Source organism: Hyperolius riggenbachi, chromosome 11 (assembly GCF_040937935.1).
Source record: "Hyperolius riggenbachi isolate aHypRig1 chromosome 11, aHypRig1.pri, whole genome shotgun sequence".
In the NCBI taxonomy this organism is placed as follows: Eukaryota; Metazoa; Chordata; class Amphibia; order Anura; family Hyperoliidae; genus Hyperolius; species Hyperolius riggenbachi.
The window spans coordinates 31,220,999-31,248,177 of NC_090656.1; the positions used below are offsets into that span (position 1 = coordinate 31,220,999).

General features: G+C 46.8%; 1 protein-coding gene across 6 annotated transcripts in view; it reads right to left on the reverse strand.

The window, feature by feature from the left end:
* Positions 1–27,179, reverse strand: part of ZFHX3 (zinc finger homeobox 3) — a 1,434,500-nt gene that overhangs the window by 1,404,210 nt on the left and 3,111 nt on the right. For all 6 annotated transcript variants that reach the window (XM_068259585.1, XM_068259586.1, XM_068259596.1 and 3 more), the window contains exon 2: positions 22,823–22,899. The gene's annotated coding sequence lies outside the window, so the exon portion shown is untranslated. The remainder of the gene's footprint in view (positions 1–22,822; positions 22,900–27,179) is intronic.

Here is a 27,179-nt window from a genome sequence, read left to right on the forward strand (position 1 = left end):
TGGCGTCCTCCTTGCATGGCCCCAATGTGTCATGTGACTCGATGGGGGTCAGGTGACGTGCCGGGGAGCCGTACGAGGGCACCGCAAAGCAGCTGGGAGCTGCAAGAAGTGAAAAGGACGGCATTGGAGGATTGGTAAGTATTTTCTGCTGTGCGCCGCTGTGCAATCTTAGTTAGGAACGACCAATAGGGAAGGTCAGAAATGCCAATTTTCAAATTTGCTAAAATTCTGATTTCTACCAATGCGGATTACCCGATCTGCGGATTTTCAAGGACTCTTTTTTGGGGGTAATTTTTTGCATTATCTGATTGGCCAAATATTTCCGATTTCTGTGATAGGGCTGAAATGACCGAGTTGTGCCAATGCGGTATTTCCGCCGAAATCCGACTCACTACAGTATACAGAGAAGACGAGTCCAGATTATAAGCAGCAGTGTCAAACTTTTCATCCCCAACCTTCCCCCTCACCCGAAAACGTTCCTGTGCAGAACTGGATATCCCCCCAGCTGCACCGATCGCTGGACTGATCCATTCCTGCGGCCGGAGTGACGCTTTAATACTTTTTATCTACAGAAAAGCTGAGATTTTAAGCCCTGATAAACACGATTTGTTTCTGCGCTCGGGTTGCCTGGAAACTGGGCTGCGCCGTCACATTGCTGAATTAATGGTGTAATGGAGCAAGTTCAGCGAGGGGGAAAGTGTGCCGTGTTGTCTACTACTAATATTACCCGCATCAGTGGGCTGAAAAATGTAAACGCCAGAGAAAAAATATACGGCAGCTGGAAATAATAGGTAGCATCAGCTTCAGTTCTAACTTTTCCTCTGACGTCGCCCAGGAGGTTCTGGTGGGATCGCCAACTGAAGGCCACACCGACCACATGACCAGATTGTCCTATCGATGTGTAGGTATGTGACTCCGCCTCCTGGGATGGAGGTAGGATTAGCTGATGCTGTAACATGTGCAGGCTACCTGGAAGAATGGTGACCAGGCCCGGACTTTCTCCCTTACTACCCTTCCTTCTCATAGGTAGCTACAGGTGACCCTTAACATTAGGTAGCTAGAGGAACCTGCTCCCGACTGAAGGCAGATCTCGTCAGTGGAATGCCAAGAGCAGGGTGTGTAGCCTCTCATTTACACTCTCATCAGGACTCTGCATAGGGATGGAGGCACTAGGGGAGGGGAGTAAGCCGCCTTTCCATCATCAGGCACCTGTAGGCAGGTGCCTACAGTGCCTTATGGCAAATCCGGCACTGATGGTGGCAGGAAGCACTATTTAAAGTGGAACAAAACTAAGAATTTCCTCTAAAAGACTGGCTAACCTTTTGTGGACCAAAAAAATGTCTCCATTACAAATTAAGGAAAACTTAAAAGAAACTTAAGTCTAGAACTTGGTCTAATTTTAAAGGGAGCACTGAAGGGGTTAAAGGATACATCTGAGGAGAATAAAAATAAAATAAAATAAATCTCCTATGCTGACAACAGACTACAGCTTGTAAAATTGATGCAGTTCAGAAACACTTCTTCAACAACACCCCAGCAGTCACAGGTGGCCCCCAGTATCTGCCAGCAGTCACAGGTGGCCCCCAATATCAGCCAGCAGTCATATGTGGCCCCCAATATCAGCCAGAAGTCATATATAGCCTCCAATATCAGCCATCAGTCATAGGTGGCCCCAGTATAAGCCAGCACTCAGAAATGCTTACTAATATCATCCATTATGCCTCTTAATATTTCCCAGCAGTGATAGGTGGCCCCCAATATCCTCCAACAGTCATAAGTGGCTCCAACATCTGCCAGAAGTCATAGGGGGCCCCCAATATCTGCCAGCAAACGGTTATAGATGGTCTCCAATATCCTCCAACAGTCATAGGTGGCCTTTAATATCTACCAGCAGTCATAGGAGGCCTCCAATATCTGCTAGCAGTCATAGGTGGCCTCCAATATCAAGCAACAGACATAGGTCGCCCCCAATATTGTCCAGCAGTCATAGGTGGCCTCCAATATCCTCCAGCAGTCATAGGTGGTCCTCAATATCTACCAGCAGTCATAGGTGGCCTCCAATATCCTCCAGCAGTCATAGGTGACCTCCAATATCTACCAGCAATCATAGGTGGCCTCCAATATCAAGCAACAGCCAAGGTAGCCCCCAATATCCTCCAGCAGTCATAGGTGGCCCCCAATATCGTCCAGAAGTCATAAGTATCCTTCAATATTAGCCAGCAGATGGTCATGGGTGGCCCCCAATATCTGTCAGCAGCCATAGCTGGCCCCCAATATCCAACAACGACTGGCCCCCAATATCCACCAGCAGTCATAGGTGGCCCCCAATATCTGCCAGCAGCCATACCTGGCCCCCAATATCCAGCAGCAGTGCAGTCATAGGTGGCCCCCGATATCAGCCAGCAGTCATGGGTGACCCTCAATATCTGTGAGATGTGATCAGTGCCTAGTCAGTGTTTAGCAAGTACCACAAAGCTGAGGACATACTGTGAGGTAAACTAGAAAGTTGACACACATCTTGGGGGAAGTTCAGACACAACGGGGTGCTAAATATTAGGAAACACACTGGTGAACACTTGTGGCTCCAACTCCTTTTTTGTCACTCTTCCTTCCTCATCAGCCAAGGGCCACTTGCCTGTGTTCTCATCCCAAGCCAAATGGTCCCAGTTTTGCCCTGAGCAGAGGTGCATGAACCCTCAGAGGATGTCCATTTAGATACTTGTTTCTTCATCTCACAATCTTGCACTGTGATGGCGTGTAATGTGCCTAAAACTGCAGCGACTGATCAGACGGTAATTTTGTGCTGTTATCTCAGCGATAGTGAACGCTAATTGATTTTGCAGGATACTGTGCTCAGCCAGTTCTTGTTGGATTGTGGACCTGTCACCCGGGTGCTGGGATAAAGCTGTGCAATATGTTCTCCAACTATAAATAAATGTAATAATATCATCAACAGGGTAATTCAATTTATAAAATTCTATAAATATTTCCAGCTGATCTCCTGTTTGATTTTCAATTTCTCGCAGGTGTCCCGCAATTTACCTGCAGATTACATTTGCTTTGCATGTAATTGCAAATTACCAGATCATTGAGGGTATCTAACTGTGCTGCCAAAGCAGGATGCAATCTGGAGGGAGCCCAATTATATCTGCACACCCCATCGAGTTCCCCCAGCAAATTGCAGCAGACTGCAACTCCTATCATCGGCTTGATGCTTTAATGTACATATAGAAGCGTATCTGGGGAAAACATGGCAAACACTGAAACAGCCAGCGGGGAGGGCGGTGCACCTCCAAATACTTAGTCTTGGTTTAATTGTCTAAGCTGAGGTTAAGCATGGAATGTAAGAATGGAGTATCGTAATAGGTCAGCCTATACATATCTCCCAAATAACTGGCAACTTGTTCCCCCCAAAAGATGTAACCAGGCAGCAGAATGCCCCCCAGATAAAAACTAGAATTTGTATGGAGAACACCAGGGATGCTATGGAGAAGCACCCCCAGTAAGTGGCGCCCATGTCGCATGCCCTACTTGTACACCTGTAGATACGCCTCTGAATTTACTGAATTTGTATTTGGTGAATGGTTGCTCGTCACGTGACTTTTAGCCATGTGTCATCAACATGCCTGAACTGTCTACCCTGACTGTGTTCAGAGCTTTTCTATCCACGAGTGGTCACATGACACATCAATGTTTATATCTGGAGAACATGGTTATCAGCCTGAATGAGTGACTACCAATTTTTTGCTGTTTATCGTTTGGTATGTGCAGAGGCACAGGGGGAATCTGCTGGTGCCGGCAATAGCCCATCCCCAAATTACATCTCCCTCCGATTTGCTACGACTCAGAGGGGGTATAGTATTTAACGCCACCAGGGATTTGAGCAACAGCAGGGTGAGCCGTCATTCGACTCACCCAGGGCCGGTTCACTGGCGGTCTGCTAATACTTACACGCTTATGCCTGTTTGATGTGTGGCACCAACAATCTCCTTCATTTTGGGATGTTGTGTTAGTGAGTTTTGAGCCCAGTGAGTGAGTTTTGAGCCCAGGTCTCTTTAAATTTGCTCTGTGTATTTGCTCAGCCTTGTGAGCTCCTCATATGATGGTTATCAGACTGATTGAGTGACTAAAGCTGGCCATACACTGGCCCGATTTGCGGCCGTTTCGACAGCAGATTCGATCACTGGGATCGAATCTGCTGCCAAACGTTCGCGCTAAACGCACCCGCCGATCCGATTTCCTCCGGAAATTAAATCGGTCCGTCGATCGCGCCGTGCGGAAAAATACCGTCGATCACCCGCGGGTAGGGAGCGCGTCGCTAGCGACGGCCGATCCGATCTGGTATACATTACCTTACGCTGGCTCCCGGGCATCTTCTCCGCGCTGCACCGCTCTGTTCCTGCTTCCATCCCAGCGTACATTAACTTCCTGTGTCACTGCAGTGACCAGGAAGTTCAAATAGAGGGCGCTCTATTTGAACTTCCTGGTCACGGAGTGACACAGTGTACGCTGGGATGCGGTGCGGGGTGCAGCGCGGAGAAGAGGACCCGGAGCCAGCTTTAGGTAATGTATACGGGGCGGGGGACAGGCGGCAGGAGCAGCTCAACAGATTGTGATCGGTTTCAGGCTGAAACCGATTCACAATCTGTTTGCAGTAAAGGCAGCCATACGATCCCTCTCTGATCAGATTCGATCAGATAGGGATCTGTCAGCTGGTTGATCTAATGGCAAGTCGACCAGTGTATGGCTACCTTAAGGCCTGGAACTCGCTAGCAATGCTTTTCTGAGAGCTTTGTTTGAACCCTACCAATGTCTTGCTGTGAATGGAGAAGTTATCCTTGAAGTTAAAGGATACCACAACTGACATGTGGCATAATGAGATAGACATGGGTATGTACAGTGCCTAGCACACAAATAACTATGCTATGTTCCTTTTTTTCTTTCTCTGCCTGAAAGAGGTAAATATCAGGTATGTAAGTGGCTGACTCAGTCGTGACTCAGACAGGAAGTGACTACAGTGTGACCCTCACTGATAAGAATTTCCCCCTTTTTTATCTCTTTCTTGCTCTCAGAAGCCATTTTCTTCTAGGAAAGTGTTTTATAGTTGGAATTTCTTATCAGTGAAGGTCACACTGTAGTCACTTCCTGTCTGAGTCAGGACTGAGTCAGCCACTTACATACCTGATATTTACCTTTTTCAGGCAGAGAAAGAAAAAAAGGAACACAGCATAGTTATTTGTGTGCTAGGCACTGTACATACCCATGTCTATCTCATTATGCCACATGTCAGTTGTGGTATCCTTTAAACAGAACACAAGGCATCCAAAAAAATAAGAAAAAAGTAAATACTTTCCTAAGGAGACGGAATCCTTCCCACAGAGTCCTGCGGTTCTCTGCCGCGGCCCAGGACCCTCCTTAACATCTGAGCCGCACTCCTCCAATGTTTAAATTACCGACAAGCCCTTTTCATTAATTTTTGGTGGGGTCAGGGGGGGGGAGGGGGGTCTGCGCTCAACGAGAGGGCAGAGAGGGAAGCCTCTACAGGATCCAGACACTTCCTTCCCCGTCTTAGGTAAGTATTTATTTTCATACTCGAAGTTCGGCTCGGGTACAGACACATAGAAATCTGGCTCTTGGTCGATCTGCCGCCAAAAGTGCTTGTTGTATGGGTACCTCAACCTCCTCGGCGCTAACCCCGAGCTACAGTCGGGATGTAAAACTGCAGCTCAAAGCGATAACCCCGACCTACACTCGGGGTAGACGCCGGAGGTTCTATGCAGGGCAATGCCCGCAGTGGGCATTTCAACTTAGCTCCCGGGGGAGCCCGACTTCGGCCACCATTCTTCTTCCTCTCCTCCGAGGCTCTGCTTCCCCCTGGTGGGATCACCGTCTGTCATCATGACGACAGCTGGCAATCCCACCATAGGGTTACAGCACCACCCAGAGGACGGAGGGAAAACTGCAGCGCTGGAGCCCAGGGAGGTGAGGAAGTGCTAGGGCTGCTGCAGACTCTCTCATGGTATGTTTTTTCACGCTTTTAGGGTACCGCTTTCAGACCCTAAAATCAGAAGGAATCATACCTCCAACTAACTGTTTGGAGTCTCTTACACCATCCTGGTACACACCATGCAATTTCCAGTGAGATTGACGGGTCAAATTGACAATTTCCAACAGGTCTGATCTGATTTACGATCATTTTTCTGAAGGATTTTCCAATCACTTCTGTATAAAATTGATCAGAAAAATTATCAGAAATCAGACTGGACCTGTTGGGGGTTATTGATCCGACACGTCAATCTGACAGGAGATTGCATATTGTGTACCAGGCATAAAAGGGTTGTTTGCTCCAGCCGGAGGGCCTTCAAATTAAAGGACAACTGAAGTGAGAGGTATATGGAGGCTGCCATATTTATTTCCTTTTAAGCAATACCAGTTGCCTGGCTGTCCTGCTGATCCTCTGCCTTTAATACTATTAGCCATAGCCCCTGAACAAGCATGCAGCAGATCAGGTGCTTCTGACATTATTGTCAGATCTGACAATATTAGCTGCATGCTTGTTTCTGGTGTCATTTAGAGACAACTGCAGCCAAATAGATCAGCAGAATAGCCAGGCAATTGGTATTGTTTAACCTTTTGGGGATCGCCCATAGTAGATCCTACGCCGCACTTGTGGCTGTTCTAGCTGCCCGCCTTTTCCGCTCCCGACACGATCGTGCGCACCCAAGAGGGGAGATTAAGCTGTCATATGACTGCTGACATCTCCCCTCAGCAGAACCGGTGCAAGTAACAATTGGGCCCTAGGGCAAAATTAGCCTGGGGCCTGCCCATCAGACACCCCCCCCCTCCCCCCGACCAAAAAGCGTCATTAGGGGCCCTTTGTTGCAGCCAAATTTCCCTCCTGGGCCCCTGAGCACGCTGCTGACCCTCCCCCAATCACCTCCCAACTTAACTGTGCTCCCTAGGACCTCTGCAGTATCTATGTCAGTGTAGTGTCTCACCCGCCTGCCAGCAAAGACGCTACTCTGCCAAACACTCTGCAGAGTCCCTGGGGAGCAACAGTCAAGATAGAGGAGGGACACCTTGGGGGCCCCTACAGGCTCTGGGGCCCTGGGGCAATTGCCCATTTTTTCCTATGGTAGCTCCGGCCCTGCCCCTCAGTGATCAGCAGCCATCGCGTATGGCTGCTGATCACTACGATCACCGGTGGATCGTAGTGATCACTTACAGAGCTGCGGTGGTGGTGGGGGGGGAGAGAAGAGGATCCACTCACCTCCCTGCCCTTCTCCCCGACGATCGACACCCCCCTCCGCTCTGGCCAGCTTCTCTGCTCCCTCTGATTTCAGCACCAGGTCCCGGCTTGATGATGTCATCAAGACACGACCCTGAACTGAGTGGTAGTAGGAGCAGACATGCCGGTCGGAGCAGAGGGGTCCACTGCGGCTCATCACTGGAGCCTGGAAGGTAAGTGAGGCTCCTGGCTACAGGGAGGACACCATACCCAGCAAGCAGCACTGGGGATCCGGCTGCCTGACCCCCCCAAACGTGCCCCCCCCCATGCAAAAACGCCTGGTCCTTAAGGGGGGTTAGGCAGTTGGTCCCCAACTGGTTAAAAGGAAATAAATATGGCAGCCTCCATATTGTTCTCACTACAGTTGCCCTTTAAACATATCAAGCAAGTGGAGCTGGACACACAGAGTCTCCGGACCGGAACAGACAGGAACTTAACCCTCCTGGCGGTATAAAAAATTCCGCCAGGAGGCAGCGCAGCAGTTTGTTTTTTTTTATATCATGTAGCGAGCCCAGGGCATCCCCCCGCCCGCTTCGATCGTTTTCGGCGATCTCCGATCAGGAAATCCCGTTCAAAGAACGGGATTTCCTGGAGGGCTTCCCCCTTCACAATGGGGACGGGGCGGGATGACGTCACCGATGTCACCGACGTCTTTGGGAGTCCCGAACCACCCCTCAGCGCTGCCTGGCACTGATTGGTCGGGGGGGGGGGGGGGCGAGCGGCGCGACGGATAGCGGCGATCGAGTGCGGAGCGGCGGCGATCGGTGTGCTGACGCAGCTAGCAAAGTGGTAGCTGCGTGCAGCAAAAAAAAAAATTAAACAGATCGGCCCAGCAGGGCCGGAGAAAACTTCCTGCGCGGCTTACCCCAAACTACGTTCGGGGTTACCGCCAAGGAGGTTAAGTAAATTCTATGTTTATCCCCATTATTTACTTTGGACTATGTTGTTTATTTTTAAGTTATTTTCGTAATTTTTCTGTCACCTTTTGATGTACTATTAAATGATACAAAATAATTTCAGACTATCTGTTGTGCTGAGTATACACAGCATTGGATCTGCCTCTGGGTATTTACAGAGAAATATTTGTATAGAGCAAAGGGGCTTAACAAACATTGTTTTGTATAACTTGTCCTCTTCTGTATAGACACACGGTGATGGTGGCCTTCTGTAGGGTGGGGGTGAGCAGCATGTTGTGCACTAATGAGAGAAGCATGTTCTGTACTATGGAGAGGAAAGAGAGAGGATGGGCAGCCTGTTCTGTACTATGGAGAGGGGAGGGGAGGATGAGCAGCCTGTTCTGTACTATGGAGAGGAGAGAGAGAGGATGGGCAGCCTGTTCTGTACTATGGAGAGGGGAGGATGAGCAGCCTGTTCTGTACTATGGAGAGGAGAGAGAGAGGATGAGCAGCATGTTCTGTACTATGGAGAGGGGAAGGGAGGATGAGCAGCATGCTCTGTACTATGGAGAGGGGAAGGGAGGATGAGCAGCATGTTCTGTACAATGGAGAGGGGAGGGGAGGATGAGCAGCATGCTCTGTACTATGGAGAGAAGAGAGAGAGGATGAGCAGCCTGTTCTGTACTATGGAGAGGGGAGGGGAGGATGAGCAGCCTGTTCTGTACTATGGAGAGAAGAGAGAGAGGATGAGCAGCCTGTTCTGTACTATGGAGAGGGGAGGGGAGGATGAGCAGCCTGCTCTGTACTGTGGGGAGGATGAGCAGCCTGCTCTGTACTATGGAGAGGGGAGGGAAGGATGGGCAGCCTGTTCTGTACTATGGAGAGGAGAGAGAGAGGATGGGCAGCCTGTTCTGTACTATGGAGAGGAGAGAGAGAGGATGAGCAGCATGTTCTGTACTATGGAGAGGGGAAGATGAGCAGCATGTTGTGTACTATGGAGAGGCGAGGATGATCAGAATGAATGAGAGGAGGGGGGTGACCAGCATGTTCTGTACTTTGGAGAGGAGGGGAGGATGAGCAGCATGTTCTATACCAGGGGTCTCAAACTCGCGGCCCGCGGGCCATTTGCGGCCCGCGATACAATATTTTGTGGCCCCAGGGCCCCAGAGCTTGTAGGGGCCCCCAGTGGCTACAAGAGGAAAAAAAATTTTTTCAAATCGGCCTTATAGTTTTTGAGAAAATCGATTTTAAAGTTGCAAAGGAAAAAAATACACATTTAAAAACCCGCCGACTTTAATGGTTAATAGCAAATCCACCTTAAATGCTAGAAACCCTAAATTTGCAGGATATGTTAAGGAGATCATTAGGAATAAGAGGAAAAAACAATTTTTCAAAAAGACCTTATAGTTCTTGAGAAAATCGATTTTAAAGTTTCGAAGGAAAATAGTATACTTTTAAATGCGGTAAATGTCACTTTTAGTAGCAAGCCTAACGGTAGTGTAATTTTACATGTATCAAAAGAAAGAGCAATACATTTCCTGACAGAGTTTCCAGGGGGTCCATACGCAGCCGCAGCGCTTTGGCCAGGGATCGCTATACAGCCGTAATATGGCTGTATGAAGATTCCGGGCATTTTTTCCTATTTTCCCAATTTTTTTTTTATGTTTAGAGTGGGCAGGCAGAGGCGGCGATCCGCCGCGATTGACGTCAGGAGGGGCAGAGCTGAAGCTGAAAGCTCTGCCCCTTCCAGGAAATGCCGGCGGATTGCCCCCGGGGCGATTTGGGGGCTCTGCAGCCCTCGTTTTGCGGCGGGGACACGTGAACTCCCTTATGCGGCCCAGCCTCATCCTGACTTTGCCTCCTGCGGCCCCCGGGTAAATTGAGTTTGAGACCCCTGTTCTATACTATGGAAGGAAGGGGGGGGGAGGAGGAATGATGAGCAGCATGTTCTGTACTGTGGAGAGGAGGGGAGGATGGGCAGCCTGTTCTATACTATGGAAGGTGGGGGATGAGCAGCATGTTCTGTACTATGGAGAGGGGAGGGGAGGATGAGCAGCATGTTCTGTACTATGGAGAGGGGAGGGGAGGATGAGCAGCCTGTTCTATACTATGGAAGGTGGGGGATGAGCAGCATGTTCTGTACTATGGAGAGGGGAGGATGAGCAGCATGTTCTGTACTATGGAGAGGGGAGGATGAGCAGCCTGTTCTGTACTATGGAGAGGGGAGGATGAGCAGCATGTTCTGTACTATGGAGAGGGGAGGATGAGCAGCCTGTTCTGTACTATGGAGAGGGGAGGGGAGAAGGAGCAGCATGTTCTGTACTATGGAGAGGGGAGGGGAGGGTGAGCAGCATGTTCTGTACTATGGAGAGGGGAGGGGAGGATGAGCAGCATGTTCTGTACTATGGAGAGGGGAGGATGAGCAGCATGTTCTGTACTATGGAGAGGGGAGGATGAGCAACCTGTTCTGTACTATGGAGAGGGGAGGATGAGCAGCATGTTCTGTCCTATGGAGAGGGGAGGGGAGGATGAGCAGCATGTTCTGTACTATGGAGAGGGGAGGGGAGGATGAGCAGCCTGTTCTGTACTATGGAGAGGGGAGGGGAGGATGAGCAGCCTGTTCTGTACTATGGAGAGGGGAGGGGAGGATGAGCAGCCTGTTCTGTACTATGGAGAGGGGAGGGAAGTATGGGCAGCGTGTTCTGTACTATGGAGACGGGAGGGGAGGATGAGCAGCATGTTCTGTACTATGGAGAGGGGAGGGGAGGATGAGCAGCATGTTGTGTACTATGGAGAGGGGAGGGGAGGATGAGCAGCCTGTTCTGTACTATGGAGAGGGGAGGGGAGGATGAGCAGCCTGTTCTGTACTATGGAGAGGGGAGGGGAGGATGAGCAGCCTGTTCTGTACTATGGAGAGGGGAGGGGAGGATGAGCAGCATGTTCTGTACTATGGAGAGGGGAGGGGAGGATGAGCAGCATGTTCTGTACTATGGAGAGGGGAGGGCAGGATGGGCAGCATGTTCTGTACTATGGAGGGGAGGATGAGCAGCATGTTCTGTACTATGGAGAGGGGAGGGGAGGATGAGCAGCATGTTCTGTACTATGGAGAGGGGAGGGGGGGATGTGCAGCATGTTCTGTACTATGGAGAGGGGAGGGAGGATGGGCAGCCTGCTCTGTACTATGGAGAGGGGAGGGGAGGATGAGCAGCATGTTCTGTACTATAAAGAGGGGAGGGGAGGATGAGCAGCATGCTCTGTACTATGGAGAGGGGAGGGGAGGATGAGCAGCATGTTCTGTACTATGGAGAGGGGAGGGGAGGATGAGCAGCCTGTTCTGTACTATGGAGAGGGGAGGGGAGGATGAGCAGCATGTTCTGTACTATGGAGAAGGGAGGGGGGAGGATGAGCAGCATGTTCTGTACTATGGAGAGGGGAGGGGAGGATGAGCAGCATGTTCTGTACTATGGAGAGGGGAGGGGAGGATGAGCAGCATGTTCTGTACTATGGAGAGGGGAGGGGGGGATGTGCAGCATGTTCTGCACAATGGAGAGGGGGAGTATAAGAAGGAGATTTTGTGAGATACTTCAGGAAGTACAATAGCAGACAGCTGATTATTAGCTGACTTGGCAGAATGCTGAAGAGGAATCCAGGGCTGTGGAGTCAGTACAAAAATCATCCGACTCCTCAGTTTATGAAACCTCAGACTCCAGGTACCAAAATGGCTCTGACTTCCACAACTCCTTGGTCTAATACTTACCAAGGCTGTGGATTTGGTACAAACATCATCCGACTCCGGACTCCTCAGTTTATGAAACCATGACTCCGACTCCAGGTACCAAAAATTGCTCCGACTCCAACTCTGACTCCTGGTAAAATCAGTAACAAACTATTATTGCCCTATAATTTGGGGGTAGTCTGAGGGTCCGCTGTCACTATTCCTATCCGCTGTCACTCAGAGAGGCTCAGACCTCGCAGTACAAATTGTACAGATCAGCCTTATAGTAATACATAAATATATATATTTAAATATATATTTTTTCTTTTTTCTCTCGGTTTCCTGGCAGGGCGATCTTCATAAAAAATAAACATGAAGTAAGTGAAGGATTGGAAGGCGAGACAAAGGTGAGCGCAGTTACCGGTACGGCCCTCCGCAGCTCCCGACCTTAAATCTTTCCGTCCGCCGTTTCTGCCAGACGTGATTTAACAACCGTAATTCCTTGTTTAACGATGTCAAAAGGTTTTTTTCGGGGAATTGAGCTTATTTCACCAACAATATATTTCCTCTTGATTACCAAGTGGTTAAAATGATTTTAAACCAAGACAGCAAAATAAAGCCGTAATAAAATCAATAAGAGGTGCTTAAAATATTCCGCCTATTAGGTAATGGCATTTAAAGTATCCGTAGCTTGTAATGGCACTTAGGCTATGCCCAAAAATCAATGGCCTAAATTACTTATTGAACTAGTTAATTTGAACATTGAGTTTTATACGCATATTGATAAAACAGAGGAAGGGAATCTGTATTGTCTGCTCTGTTCTGTTCCTCAGTACAATAGCGCCCTCTGGTGTGGAAAGATGAGGATGTGAAATCCTGTTAGTATTGCAGCAGTATTGCAGGCTCCGGTTGGCACACTTTTTATATGCATTAAGGCTACTTTCATAGTGGGACGTTGAGTTTTGATGCAACGTTAAAGTCGCAACACAACATCCCAAAAAGATCACAACGCAACTCTATGCCCTGTTATCGTCGCATACAGTAGGGCATGAAGGCAATGAAAAGTATGCTTCCAGGTCATTACTGAGCATGTGCAAACAGTCCACCGCAGCTAATAACGTGTATAACGCATAGCAGGCAACACTTTCTAATAACACTACACGTTGCACACAAACGCAACGTGTGCACTGTGAATGTTACACAGACTTAGTATTGCTGTGCGTTTGTCCACATTTTCTAACGTGCGACTTTAACGTCGCACTGTGAAAGAGGCCTTAAAGAGACTCTGAAGCAAGTTAAAAACTCGCTTTTTAGCTTATAATCAACATGGGCATGTTTGCCCCTGCTAAAACACTGCTATCCCCCAAATCCCCCCCTGCAAAATCCACAACCAACTTGGTCGTAGATTTTGCTGCTCATGGAGGCAGGGCTAACGGCTGTAGCTCTGCCCGATGTGCGTCTATCAGCCGGCGGATCTCTGCCTCTCCCCGCCCCTCTCAGTGAAGGAAGACTGAGAGGGGCGGGTGGAGGTGGAGATACGCGCTGATAGACGCGCATGGAGGCAGGGCTGCAGCCATTAGCTTTCCCTTAACAGGAAGCGATCCCCGGCGAGCACGGAGGGGATTTGGGGGGTAAAGACCCCCGTTCAGCCGCAGGATAGCAGCGTTTTAGCTGGGACAAACATGCCCATGATGATTATAAGCTAAAAAGTGAGTTTTTAACTCGCTTCAGACTCTCTTTAAAGGGAATCTGAAGTAAAAATAAAATTATGAGATAATGAATTGTATGTGTAGTACAGCTAAGAAGTAGAACATTAGTAGCAAAGTAAAGGGTCTAATATTGTTTTCCAGTACCGGAAGAGTTGAGTTATTGTTGAGCTCTTCCACCCAACTTTTCTGAAGCAATTATACATTAGTAGCAACAATATGAGTCTCATGTTGTTTTCAGTACAGGAAGAGTTAAGAAACTTCACTTGTTTTCTATGCAGAAGAGCTTCTCTGAGCTCTCGGACTAAATTATTCAGAGAGCAATGCTATTTTCTGAAGCACTTATACATCAAAGAAACAGTGAAAGACCCCTTCAGATAAGGTTTTACTGCAGAGAAGTTCAAATGGTCATTAGCTCTGCTCTGTTTCATTGTTTAAAATGCAGAGTGTAGTTTATAAACTGCAAATATTACAAAATGATGCAATGTTATTTAAAAAAAAAAAGCTATATAAATGAAAATAAAAATATCAGACTCTTTTCTTTGCTCCTAATGTTTTATTAATTATCAGTACTACACATAAAAATCATCATAAGTTTTTTTTTTTTTTGTTTTTTGCTTCAGTGTCACTTTAACAAAACATTACTTTAAGGTATTTTTAAGTTTGAAAAAAAAAATAGTTGCACAAAAATAGGAGACAAACCTTTAACAGGATTATTTTTTGATACTGGTTTAGCTTGATGAACAAATGTCTGTTCACTATCATATTCGCTATATAGCTACTACACGCGTTTCCAGCCGCGTTTTGGAAACGCGTGCAGGTGGCCCGACACGCACGACATCAGACAGTGCAAAGAGTGCAATGTCTGATGTTCACACTGCATGCGTTCCGGACCTGTGCGGTCCGGGAACGCATGCTGCACGCAGATTTAAAACGCGCGGCTGTCCCATTCACTTTTCAGTGATGGGATCAGCCACGCAACGCATACAAACGCGGATGGCGTGAGTTCGTACGCGTTGCGTTTCGCATGCGTGGCCATCCGCGTTTGTAATGTGAACCGGCCCTAAACTTTGTAGCTGTTACTGGGGTGTGGATTATTATAAGGGGCTGTCTTGGTATCTGCACAGCACAACATGGTAAGAATGTGTAATTATGTTTGCTATGATTTTATTTATAAATAGAAATAGAATACACACAGGTGATTCTTTCTCTTTTAAAGGGAACCTAAAGTGAGAGGGATCTAGAGGCTGCCATGTTTATTTCCTTGTAAACAATGCTTATTACCTGGCTGTCCTGTTGATGCTCTTTTAGCCATAGACTCAAGTATGCAGATCAGGTGCTTTGACTGAAGTCAGACTGGATTAGCTGCATGCTTGTTTCAGGTGTGCGATTCAGCCACTACTGCAGCCAAAGAGATCAGCAGGATAGCCAGGCAACTGGTATTGCTTAAAATGAAATAAATATGGAAGCCACGCTTTAGGTTCCCTTTAAGGCTCATTTTCTACTATATGTGCTTTGCGTTTTTGAGTGCAGTGTTTGGTTGAAGCGTTCGACCATTTTTTTTTACCTCTGCTCTCCACCACAAAGTTTTCATGGATATGGAGGCTGACATGTTTGTTTCCTTTTAAATAAAGCACATTGCCTGGCTGTCCTGCTGATCCTCCGCCTCTCATACTTCGGAACCAGAGCAATTTTATCTGCCCATTCATTTCTCATTAACTTGCATAGACGAATATTTACGCCCCTTGGAGGTGAAGTGGTTAAGCCATAGACCCTGAACAAGCATGCAGATCAGATGTCTATGACAAATCTGACAAGATTAGCTGCATGCTTGTTTCAGGTGTGTGATTTAGACCCTACTGACCAGAAAGATCAGCTGCACTGCCAGGCAACAGGTATTGTTTAAAAGGAAATAAATATGGTAACTTCCATATTACTTTTATCTTGAGTTCCCCTTTTAAGCCTGGTACACACTTTCAATTATGATTGGCCAATGACTGACCAATTTTATCATCTCCATGTAGTATGAGGGTCAAAACCCAGATAAAAGCGAAGGGAAATCTTGTGCTTCTGGGCGCCGGGGATGTATAGGCAAACGGTATATGGTTTCACACAGTTGGCAGCTCCTTCATGCCCGGCTGGAAGCATTCTTGTGAAAAAACAGAAAAAATGGAAAGTGGAGGAGCGCTCCATGGTGTAAAACCAGATTTATTGGATTAAAATGCGCTTAAAACAATTGCACTTACTAGAAGGTAGATGCATACAAGCATATCAGATAAGGCCAAAGCCCTGTCCTGGGACCCTGGGGAGCCGCCATCTACGACCTCCGTGGCCTGCGGTGGTCGTGGTCCTGGTGGAGGGGACAGGGGTGGCTGGCCCTGGGGACTTGAGCGTGCTGGCAGCGTCACAACGCGTTTTGGCGAATCCTCGCCTTCATCAGGTGACGCCGCCAGCCAGCATGCAGGTTTAAATAGAAATGGTCACCATGATTGGTAATGTGGGCTGCCGTGTAGCCGGAGGAGGGTCACCAGAATGGGCGGTGTATAGGTGACTGCTGGGCTGTAAAACCAATGATCATGCTGACAACAATAGGAGTGTTGTCAGACTTGGAGGGAGAGCCAGCCGTTGGATGAGCCGTTGGATGAGCTGGCTCAGCTATCATACTTATGCTACATACACACTTCGGAAAAGGCAAGATCACAGACCAATTTTACCCCCTTCCATGTAGTATGAGAGCCATACTCTACACAGTCTATTCTATGGAGCTGAACTCCCCATCAGATAAAAATATTTTGGTTTCGCCAACTAAAGAAGTTTGGTATGGCCCAAGAACTTCTGAGGTCCTTCTACTCTGCTACAATCGAGTCAGTCCTCTGCTCATCCATCCTGGTCTGGTTCGCTAGCTGCTCCGCCAGCGACAGATATAAACTCCAGAGGGTCATCAGCTCAGTGGAGAGGATTATTGGAAAAACTCTTCCTCCCCTCTAGACCTCATCTACAACACCAGACTGCGCAATAGGGCAATGAAAATTGTGGGCGACCCATCTCACCCTGGTCACAGTTTTTTCAGGCGACCTTAAACTGGGCCGGAGGTTCTGGTCCATCCCTGCTAAGACTACTAGGCGTATGAACACGTTTTTCCCCACGGCTGTTAGACTCTTGAACTCTGCCCATTACACTGACCCCCCCTGCAGCCATCTACCGAACTAACATCTGACTTCGGCTGCAGACGCTCTGTTTGCCTTGCTTAGGCCATACTAGAAGTATCTTCTGTTACACGCTGCTGTCCCTCCTAGACCCACAATGCTCTGCTTAAAATGGTGTACTACTCCTGTCCGGTTGTATTGCTCTTGTTCTGTTGTACTACTATTGCAGTTGTTCTGTTGTATTACTCTTGTCTGTTGTATTACTCTTTCTGTGCCAATCAACGTGCCAAATCCAATTCCGGGCACGGTCCAACCGTGCTTGTCGAAATAAATGAATTCTGATTCTATTGAGCTGAACTCCCCATCAGATACAAATCTTTGCAAGATGCTGCACAGTGCACACAAAGATGCTGTACACATGCAGCAAAAGATCAGTTCCTGTAAAAGATCAGTTCCTGCAAAATGCATTCATAGTCTATGATAACTGCAGATCTCATACACACCTTGTTTAACGGACAATCATCTGCAGATCAGATCCATCAGGATGGATCTTTGGATCTGCAGATGATTGTCAGATCTGCAGATGAATGTCCGTTAAATAAGGTGTGTATGAGGATCTGCAGATATCATAGACTGAATGCATTTTGCAGGAACTGATCTTTTACAGGAACAGATCTTTTGCAGATACTGATCTGTTGCATGTGTACAGCATGTTTGTGTGCAGCATCTTGCAAAGGTTTTATCTGATGGGGAGTTTAGCTCCATAGATTAGACCAGCCTTTCTCAACCTTTTTACCATGAAGGAACCCTGTAAATAACTTTTGGATCTCAAGGAACCCCTGCAAACAATGTTTTGGTCTCGAGGAACCCCTACATTTATTTTTCAGGAGGCATGGTCTTTAAATAGGTTAGGCTGCTAATTTCACTATCTCCTATTACACTGCCACTCATTATACTGTCTCCTGACCCCCCAATTTAGTGCTTCTTGTTACAGTACCACCTATTATAGTGTGCTCTATTATACTGCCCCCACGATGGGGTAAAATGCCAAGGAACCCTGGTTGAGAAAGCCTGGATTAGACTGTGTAGTTATGGCTCTCATACTACATGGAAGGGGGTAAAATTGGTCTGTGATCTTTCATTTTCCAAAGACTTTTATCTGATGTGTGTACCCACCTTAAGAGGCACGTTGTACAAATTTTGTTTCAGTGCCAACTTTTTACTTTACTTGGAATATGCAAATTATTCTAAGTTAATGCAGAAATATGCAAATGTTATATTTGACCCTGTGGGTGGAATAGCTCAGAGAAGCTCTTTTGCATAGATAACAACTGAAGTGTTTTTTTAAAGCAGATATGAGATGAAAAACTAACTATAACAAGTAACTTGTCTATATATCTTATCTAAAGTTGTTTAGATAGTTTATACAACAAATCTAGCTGCAAACAGTTTATGAGTATGTCTTCCTGTGATACAATGAGAGCGGCCATATTCTGCTTGCCATCATTACACACAGGCAAGTTGCTCTGCATCTCCAGCCCTCAGCCTGTGAAATCTCCACTCCTCTCTACTCCCCCTTGCCTCTGAAATATCCAGCTGGTAATGCATCCTCCTTCTCCTTCTCCTTCGGGAAAAGTCTCCTCCTACCCAGGCTGAGCTCCCATGAGCACTTGCTACATGGGACTCAGAGTGCCTAGGCGCTGTAGGAGATGTGGGCACCTCGTTTGTTTAGTTTATAGGGAATTAAGTTGTTAAAACAAAATAAAAAAAAGTACAGTATATTCCGGCGTATAAGACGACTCCCCAACTTTTTCAGTTAAAATATAGAGTTTGAGATATACTTGCAGTATAAGACTACCCCGATTCCAACGCACCCCAAATAAAATAAAAAACATCATATACTGGTGCTATGTATGAACAGATGCTGGTGCTGTACTGTATGTGGTACCCAGTATATAACAGTATACAGGTGATTGACTGGTTGGATTGGTAAACTCTCCCTAAGCAGATTGGTCAGCTCTCCCTGTTTATCAGAGAGGTATGGAAGAATAGATTGCGCTGTGCCCCAAAAAACATGCTCCTTTCATCTGTCTGGCCCGCCCTTGTAACCTATGTACCTCCTTCTTTGCCTCTCAGATCTCGCACATGTGCGCCTGCGTTGCTTCACTACAGTCCTCAGCAGCGAGATCTGGGAGGCGGTAACAGGATCACCCGGCATCAATGACACCCGGCGTATAAGATGACCCCCAACTTTTCAGAAGATTTTCAAGGGTTAAAAAGTAGTCTTATATGCCAGAATATACAGTACTTGGCTTGAGGAATGCCCTATAAAATATATGTAAGGGGCACAATTATGCATTGAGTAAAAGTTTATCTCAGATCCACCTTAAAGCGGAATATAACCCTGCATTTCAACTTTGCTCTAAAACATTATTTACAGTATATTATATGCAACTAGCATTTTTTTTTACTAGACCAGCATTGGAAGGGTTATACAGAGAGCTTTAAAGTTCCCTGGAGAGAAAAGCTGCAGCAGCTGAAGTTTAGATAGATACATTTAAGTAAACACAATGTAACAAGTGTGGAATGTGACTCACTCTCTCTGTGTCCGGGAGCTCCTGCACAGTCAGAGTGTGAGTCACATTCCACACTTGTTACATTGTGTTTACTTAAAGGAGTTATCCTGGCAATTTTAATAAAATAAACGCTACTTACCGGGGGCTTCCTCCAGCCCCAAGCTCCCAGGACCTCCCTCGCCGCATCTCTGCTCTCAGCCGTTCGCCGGAGCTCCGACGCGGTCCCCGGCGATGACGTCAGAGCGACCTGGAGGTCGCTCTGTACTGCGCCTGCGCGATCGGCGCTGTCAATCACCGCCACGTGGGCCGGAGCGGACTGCGCAGGCACAGTATTTCTGCGCCTGCGCAGTCCGCTCCGGCCCACGTGGCGGTGATTGACAGCCCCGATCGCGCAGGCGCAGTACAGAGCGACCTCCAGGTCGCTCTGACGTCATCGCCGGGGACCAGGTCGGAGCTCCGGCGAACGGCTGAGAGCAGAGATGCGGCGAGGGAGGTCCTGGGAGCTTGGGGCTGGAGGACGCCCCCGGTAAGTAGTATTTATTTTATTGAAATTGCCCGGATAACTCCTTTAAATGTATCTATCTAAACTTCGGATGCGGCAGCATTTCTCTCCACTGAACTTTAAAGCTCTGTGTGTAACCCTTCCAATGCTGGCCTAGTAAAAAAAAAATGCTGGTTGCATATAATATGCTGTAAATAATGTTTTAGAGCAAAGTTGAAATGCAGGGTTATATTCCGCTTTAACTCTTCCTGTAGTGGAAAACAATATGAGACTATTTTCTAGTTACTAATGTTCTATTTCTTAGCTGTACTACACATACAATTCAATACAAATCTCATAAGTTTATTTTCACTTCAGGTTTGCTTTAAACAAGAAAATTAATAAACACAATTCAAATATAGCTTGCTCTGCTGTGTAGCTTAAAAAAAAAACCGCTGGCAGTCTAGGGGTTAATATTATTATTCTGACCTATTCCTATTATTTGACATTATTATTATTGCGATGATTCCCTAGTAGGTGGGTCAGTTCCTGCGTTCTCACACCCGTAAGTAAGGCAACAATGGATTAGCGGTATCAGAGCAGCGATAACATCTGGCAGCCGGACCATTAGGACAATTCCTCCCATCACTGGACATTGACATGTAATATAGCGGTAATGCTCAGCGTTACGGAGAGACAGCACGCCAATAATCACATAACGCCCCGAGGCGGACAGAAGCATTTGAAGATATTTATCCCCGAGGACGCTCATCACTCGGGCCCGACTGACGAGGGCCCATTCAATACAGTTTACAGCGCAAGCAGAAGTCCGATATTCCGGCTTGTGTGGCCGGCGGCTCGTCGATACAGAAATTGACTATCAGGTTGGAAGAAAAAAATTAGCGACATTATCAGATTAAGGGGAGGCGAGTTCACGGTTATTGAGGCTTCACATGTCAATACCAGCGCTGATCTGCGGTCAATAGACTCTTTACTGCTCCAATAGACCCTGGCAACGATTTGTCCTTACCCGAAACACACATTGATTTCCTGTGCCTGGCTGGGCCCCAGGTGACACCAACGTATGTAAGCTGTAAATAAATATATACCAAAGTCCTTCCATGCAAATTAATAACAGTAAATGGTCAGGCAATCAGTAAAACAACTAATTTACCATAACCTGCAGCAGCCCCCCTCCCACCTCAAGCATTAGTGAAAGGAGCTCTTCTCGGAATCATCCTATTTTACAGAAAAAAAAAAAGAGATGATGATGATGAAGATGAGAGGTATCGACAGGCAGCTCCCATGGATGTGCAACACGCCTGAGATGAGTTATATGACTTCGGGGACAGGAAATCAGTGCTGCTCACAGCAAACAAGAGCTAAACTCCACTTTGAAGCAGTTAAACTGGACCTGAACTCTTGCACAGGACAGAAGGAAAACATAAGAGAAATGTAGCGTTTATGTATTAAGAGAGTAGCCTGTCTAATCTCCCCTCATCCGTCACTAATCACCACTGTAATTTGATCACTCAACTGCGTCAGTTGACTGCCTTGGCAGACCAGCTAATTTGTAAACACTGGATGTTAACCCTATGTCTGCTTCCGTGAAAGCAGGAACTAGACAAGGATTTATCACAGGATTTGTATCAGCTCTAAAAAAGAAATGCTTTTCTTTAAAGTGAATGGGAACCATTTAAAAAAAATGAAGCAAATACTTACCTAAGGAGAGGGAAGGCTCTGGGTCGTATAGAGCCTTCCGTCTCCTCTCTCGGTGCTCTCTATCCTGTGCTGGCTCCCCCCCCCCCCCCCCCCCGTTTCAATCCCCCGCCAAAAGGGTATTTGGAAGTCTTTGGGAGCCGTGTCCTCCTGAAGACGTGCGGCTCCATACTGCACACACTTGAGCGTGCAAGAGAGCGTGCTTGCGCAGGTGCAGTACTGGGCCGCCCTTCTTCAGGAGCACTCGGGCTCCCTGAAGACTTTAGAAGCCTCCTTCGGCCGGGTAAAGCAGTATTTGACTAAATTAGTCAAATACTGCTTTTGGGCGAGCCAGCACTGGAACGAGAGGACCAGGAGAGGAGCGGGAAGGCTCTATAGGACCCACAGCCTTCCCTCTCCTTGGGTAAGTATCTGTCTCATTTTTTTAAATGCGGTTCCCATTCACTTTAAGGCCTCTTTAACAGTGCGATGTTAACGTTGCACGTTAAAACAACATTTAACGCAGAATAACTTACTGCAATGAAAAGTCAACACCCCATTCACAGTGCACACATTGCGTTGGTGACTAACGCTGCACGTTAAGGGAAAGTGCAGCATGCTGTGCATTATACACGTTATTAGCTGAGTTGGACTGTTTGCACATGCTCAGTAATGACTTGGAAGGATACTTTTCATTGCCTGTATGCTTTACTGTATGCGACGATAACGGGGCATTAAGTTGCATTGTGAATTGGGACTTGCGTTGTAATTTGCGTTGCAACTTTAACGTTGCATCGAAATGCAACGTCCTACTGTGAAAGAGGCCTGAAGGTTAGTATGATGGTTTTTATCTATCGTCTAGAGAAGAGCGGAAGTTCTGAGTTCAGGTCCGCTTTAAAGCATAGCTGAACTAAAAAAAAACAAAAAAGGTGTCCACACCTAGGGCCTTTTCCATAGCACTATGAAAACTCAAGGGGAGGGGACAAAAGTGGGGAGAGGGGCAAGTAGAAACAAGAGATTAATGTGTTTGGTTTTGTTTTTTTTATAAATGCCCCATAAACTCTGTGTCCCCTCTGTTTTGTTGACCTCTGTGCATGCGCATTCTGGAACAGGGGGCAGGCGGAAAGGACAGAACATGCTCTGCGACTGGGCTCTAGTTGGGGAAGAGGGGAAAATACAAAGGGGAGGGGCCCCAAGGTTATGGGTGCCCAGAAGACACCACAGGTAGGGCCACAGTGTATTTTTATTTACATTCAGGTAGCCTTTAAGTTTAAAGGACATCCGAGACCAAAAAAATAAATAAATATAATACGTACTTTTGCTATAAATGTCATCCTTTTGCAGACTGTGTCCTTCGTTCCACCACCGAGTCACTGCGCTTGCGACTGTCCCACTAAAATGGGTAAACAGGTATTAAATTCAAAAGGAAAAAGTTCTATCCTTGCAATAAGTTGTAATTTTTATTTCAGGAAAATAGGTGACACTGCAGTGAGGAAATCCCTGGACAAGGTCGGGTACACCGTCTTAAAGGAAACAACCAGGGTTTTTAAAAAAATCAGATCTACTTACCTGGGGCTTTCTCCAGCCCCTGGCAGCTTATGTGTCCCTCGCCGCAGCTCTGCTACCAGACGGTGGCCCGGGGGCCCCTCCGTTGCAGCCGCCGACCTGGCGAGGTTGGCAGCCTCTGCGCCTGCACGTGAATCATGCTCACGTATCCCGGAGTGTTCAGAAATACTGCGCCTGTGCAGAACACTCCCGGCTGTGAGAGTGCAAACACGGGCCGCAGAACTGCGTTGAGGGACACATAAGCGGTTTCCTTTAAAGGTGCGAGTGACATATGGAGGCTGTCATAGTAATTTCCTTTTTAACAATACCAGTTGCCTGGCAGTCCTGCTGATCATTCTTGCATCAGTAGTATCTGAATCACACACCTGAAACAAGCATGCAGCTAATCTTGTCAGATTTTTGTGAGAAACATGCTTGTTTTAGAGCATTAAAGACAGAGGATCAGCAGCACAGCCAGTCAACTGTTATTCATTAAAATTAAATATAGATGTCACATCCCTTTCACTTCAGGTTCCCTTTAAGTCAGGACTGGTAGATGATAGAGTCAATAAAAGGAGAACCAGACTTGGTGTATTATCCTTGGATACCAGCAAAAGACTATGTGCAGCAAAGGTAAGTACTCACAAAACTGGGTTGCCGGATGAGGTAACAGGCCGGGATCAGGGCTAGTGAATGATATACTTAGACAAGATCCAACATAACACATAAGGCAGTAAGGAATCCCTCAGGCTGGGTGCACACTTAGCAGTGCGGGAAACGTGGTGTTTTTATGCATATGCGTTTGTGTGTTCGTATTGTGTTTTCCATGCGTTTGCATTTTTGTTTCCACACATGCGTTTTTTTGCATTTTGCGTGCGTTTTTGGTTTGCATGTACATGCGTTTTTTTATTGCGTTTTATGCAAATCACTAGGAGGAAAACAGAAAGCAGAAATACATCAGAAAACATTGTTTTTTTTTTTTTTTTAAAAAAGCATATAAAAACCCATGAAAAACACATTACATTGGGTCACCATTAGGACTTAAAGATAAATCGAATTTAAATCGAAATCGCGATCACAATTTCGGAATCGTCAAAGCGGCAATTATCGCAATCCCATCATTTCCACATAGGGAAGTTTGAAGAAGTGGTTTCAAACTTCCCCAAAGTCCCGGCGCGTGCGGACCGCAGCGTTGGGACATACTTTCCGCAGGAGTCCAATGCTGTCCGTCCTCTATCACCGTCTGCCAACTCTTGTGCTTGGCAAAACTCTGGGTTCCTGTATGTCACATGACATACAGGAAGTATTCCGTGCATTAGAGCCTGCAGGAGGTAAAGTGGATAGACGGCCATCGCTGGACTCGTGCTTGAACCTATGTCCAGAACTGATGTAGCTTGGGGGATAGAGGAGGCACAGAGAGACACAGAGAGAAATAGAGCGGGCACAGAGACACAAAGGGGGCAAGAGAGAGATCCAGAGTCAAAAGTGGCACAAAGAGAGACAGGGGGACAGAGAGGGAACAAACAGGCAAAGAGGGGGAACAAATCTTGATTTGAAGGTAATCGTGAATCAAATCGAAATCGCAATTTCGGACAGGAATCGCTCAATTCAATTTTTTCCTAAAATCGTTCAAGCCTAGTCACCATTGACTTCCATTATGTGCATTTTTGATGCGTTTTTTGAAAAATATGCAACAAAATCAGCTTTTTAAAAAGCGCATGTTATAAAACGCATACAAAACGCATATGCATTTTTATATGTGTTTTTTGATGCAGCCCATTGACTAACATTGCATGCATGAACGCTGCGTTTTCCGCAAGGCTAGTGTTTCTGCTTAGTGTGTTCCCAGCCCTAAAGTATACATAAGAAGTAAAAAAAAGCTGATCTACTTACCCGGTGCTTTCTTTAGCCTCTTGAAGTCTCTGTGTCCCTGATTGCAGCTCATCTGGCAGCCACTCTTCTGTGGTCCTCTCCGTAGCGGCTTCTGCGCATGCACACACCACCACAGCCCTAAGTGGTGCGTGCGCACACCTGACGCCAACCAGGCCGGGTCAGCGACCGCTATGGAGGGCACCGCAAAAGAGTGACTGCAACAACAAGGGATGCAGAGACTTCAAGGGGCTGAAGGGAGCCCCAGGTAAGTACATTGGCATTTTTTTCCCCTCTCGTACCTTTTAGGACAGAACCCCACTAGGAGCGATTTTCTGAGTGCTTTGCAATTTGAAAGCTCTTGCTAATGTAATGCTATGTGTGTGATCCCACTTGAGCGATGTGATTTTATAAAAATCCCCCATAGCATTGCATTAGCATTTCAAATCACTAGCGATTACAAATCGCTCCTAGTGGGTTTCTGGCCTTAAAGGGAACCTGAAGCGAGTAGTTGATGCAAGTGGCAGTCAGCATTAATTTTGAGTCATCAACTATTAAAGTGCAGTATAATTTGAATGTTGCTGAACAAAACTCCTAATGATAACGGTATGTTTTTCAAAAAAAAAATTAAAAAAAATGCACTGTTCCAGATTATTACGCACAACAGAGTTTTAAAACATTTTATAGGCTGTACAGATCTGAAAATGGTAATTTGTTGACTTTGCAGCATTAGGTCATATTTACTGGAATAAAAAGCTATTTCAATCAAAAACATCTCAACAGTTCAAGTTACATATGTCGGATTTACCATAAGGCACTGAAGGCACATGCTTACAGGCGCCTGATGATAGAAAGTGCCTCTCCCTCTTTGCCTATGCAGAGTCCTGATGAGGGGTTACTCACCCTGCTCTCAACATTCCACTGACAAGATCTCTCTTCAGTCGGGGCACCTCTAGCTACCTAATACTGAGGTTCCTCTAACTACCTAACACTTGGCGGAACCTCCAGCTACATAATATTGAAGTACTTCTGTCTACCTAATACTAAGGGGCACCTGGCAAGGGTAGTAAGGGAGAAGTGACAGCTGGGACAGCCAGCACACTGGGACAGCCAGCACACTTGAGGTGCGGTTCGGCAGGGGTTTGTAGGTTCATGGAGGGAGAAGTCTAAGGTGCCAGGATTTATGTGCCTATAGGCTCCTCCAAGGTAAATCCAGGCCTGGATAGTAGCTTTACAATTATTGCATTCGTTTAACTTTTTTTTTTTAGTTTTTGGAGAGTTTCTGCTTGAATTTCTTTGCAGGATGTCAGAATAGCCTCCCAGAGCTGCTATTTGGATGTAAACTGCCTTCCGCTCTCATAGATCTTTTGCTGGAGGCTGCTCCAAAGGTTCTCAATAGGATTGAGGTCAGGGGAGGATGGGGGCCAAACCATTAGTTTCTCTCCTCATGCCAATAGCAGCCAATGATGCAAAGGTAATGTTACATTGTCATGCATGAAGATGATTTTATCACAGAAAATACAGCTTTTCTTTTTGTACCATGGAAGAAAGAGGTCAGTCAGAATCTCCACATACTTTTCAGAGGTCATTTTCACACCTTCAGTGACCCTAAAGAGGCCGGACAGCTCTCTTCCCATGATTTCAGACCAAAACATTACTCTGCCTCCTCCTTGCCAACATTGCAGCCTTGCTGGGATGTGGTGCCTGTTAACCAACCATCCACCACTCCATCCATCTGGACCATAAAGAGTTGCGTGGCACTTATCAGTAATCAAGACTGTCTGAAAATGAATTTTCTTGTAGTGTACTGGGCCCACCATTTCTGCTTGTAACCTTAGGTTAGGAGTGGATGAATAGAAGGTTTATGCACTGAAATTCTCTGGACTGGAGAATCCTGCACTTGGATGTTCGTGGGACACCAGAGGCACCAGCAGCTTCGAATGTGTGTTTTCTGCTTTGTAATGGCATTTTAGCAGCTGTTCTCTTAATCCGATGTATTTGTCTTGAAAAACCCTTCCTCCTTTTGCTTTTACCTGCACAAACCCGTGAGTGCTCTGAATCAGCCACAAATCCTTTAACAGTATGAAGATCATGCTTAAAGGGAAGATCCGCGCTGCCCAAAAAAAACAAACTGCACTTACCTGGGGCTTCTTCCAGCTCCTGGCAGTTGAACGGTGCCCTCGCCGCAGCTCCTCTCACTCCCGGTGTCCAGCGGTGAAGAAGCCGACCTCGCCAGGTCGGCTTCTGGGTCGGCTTCCT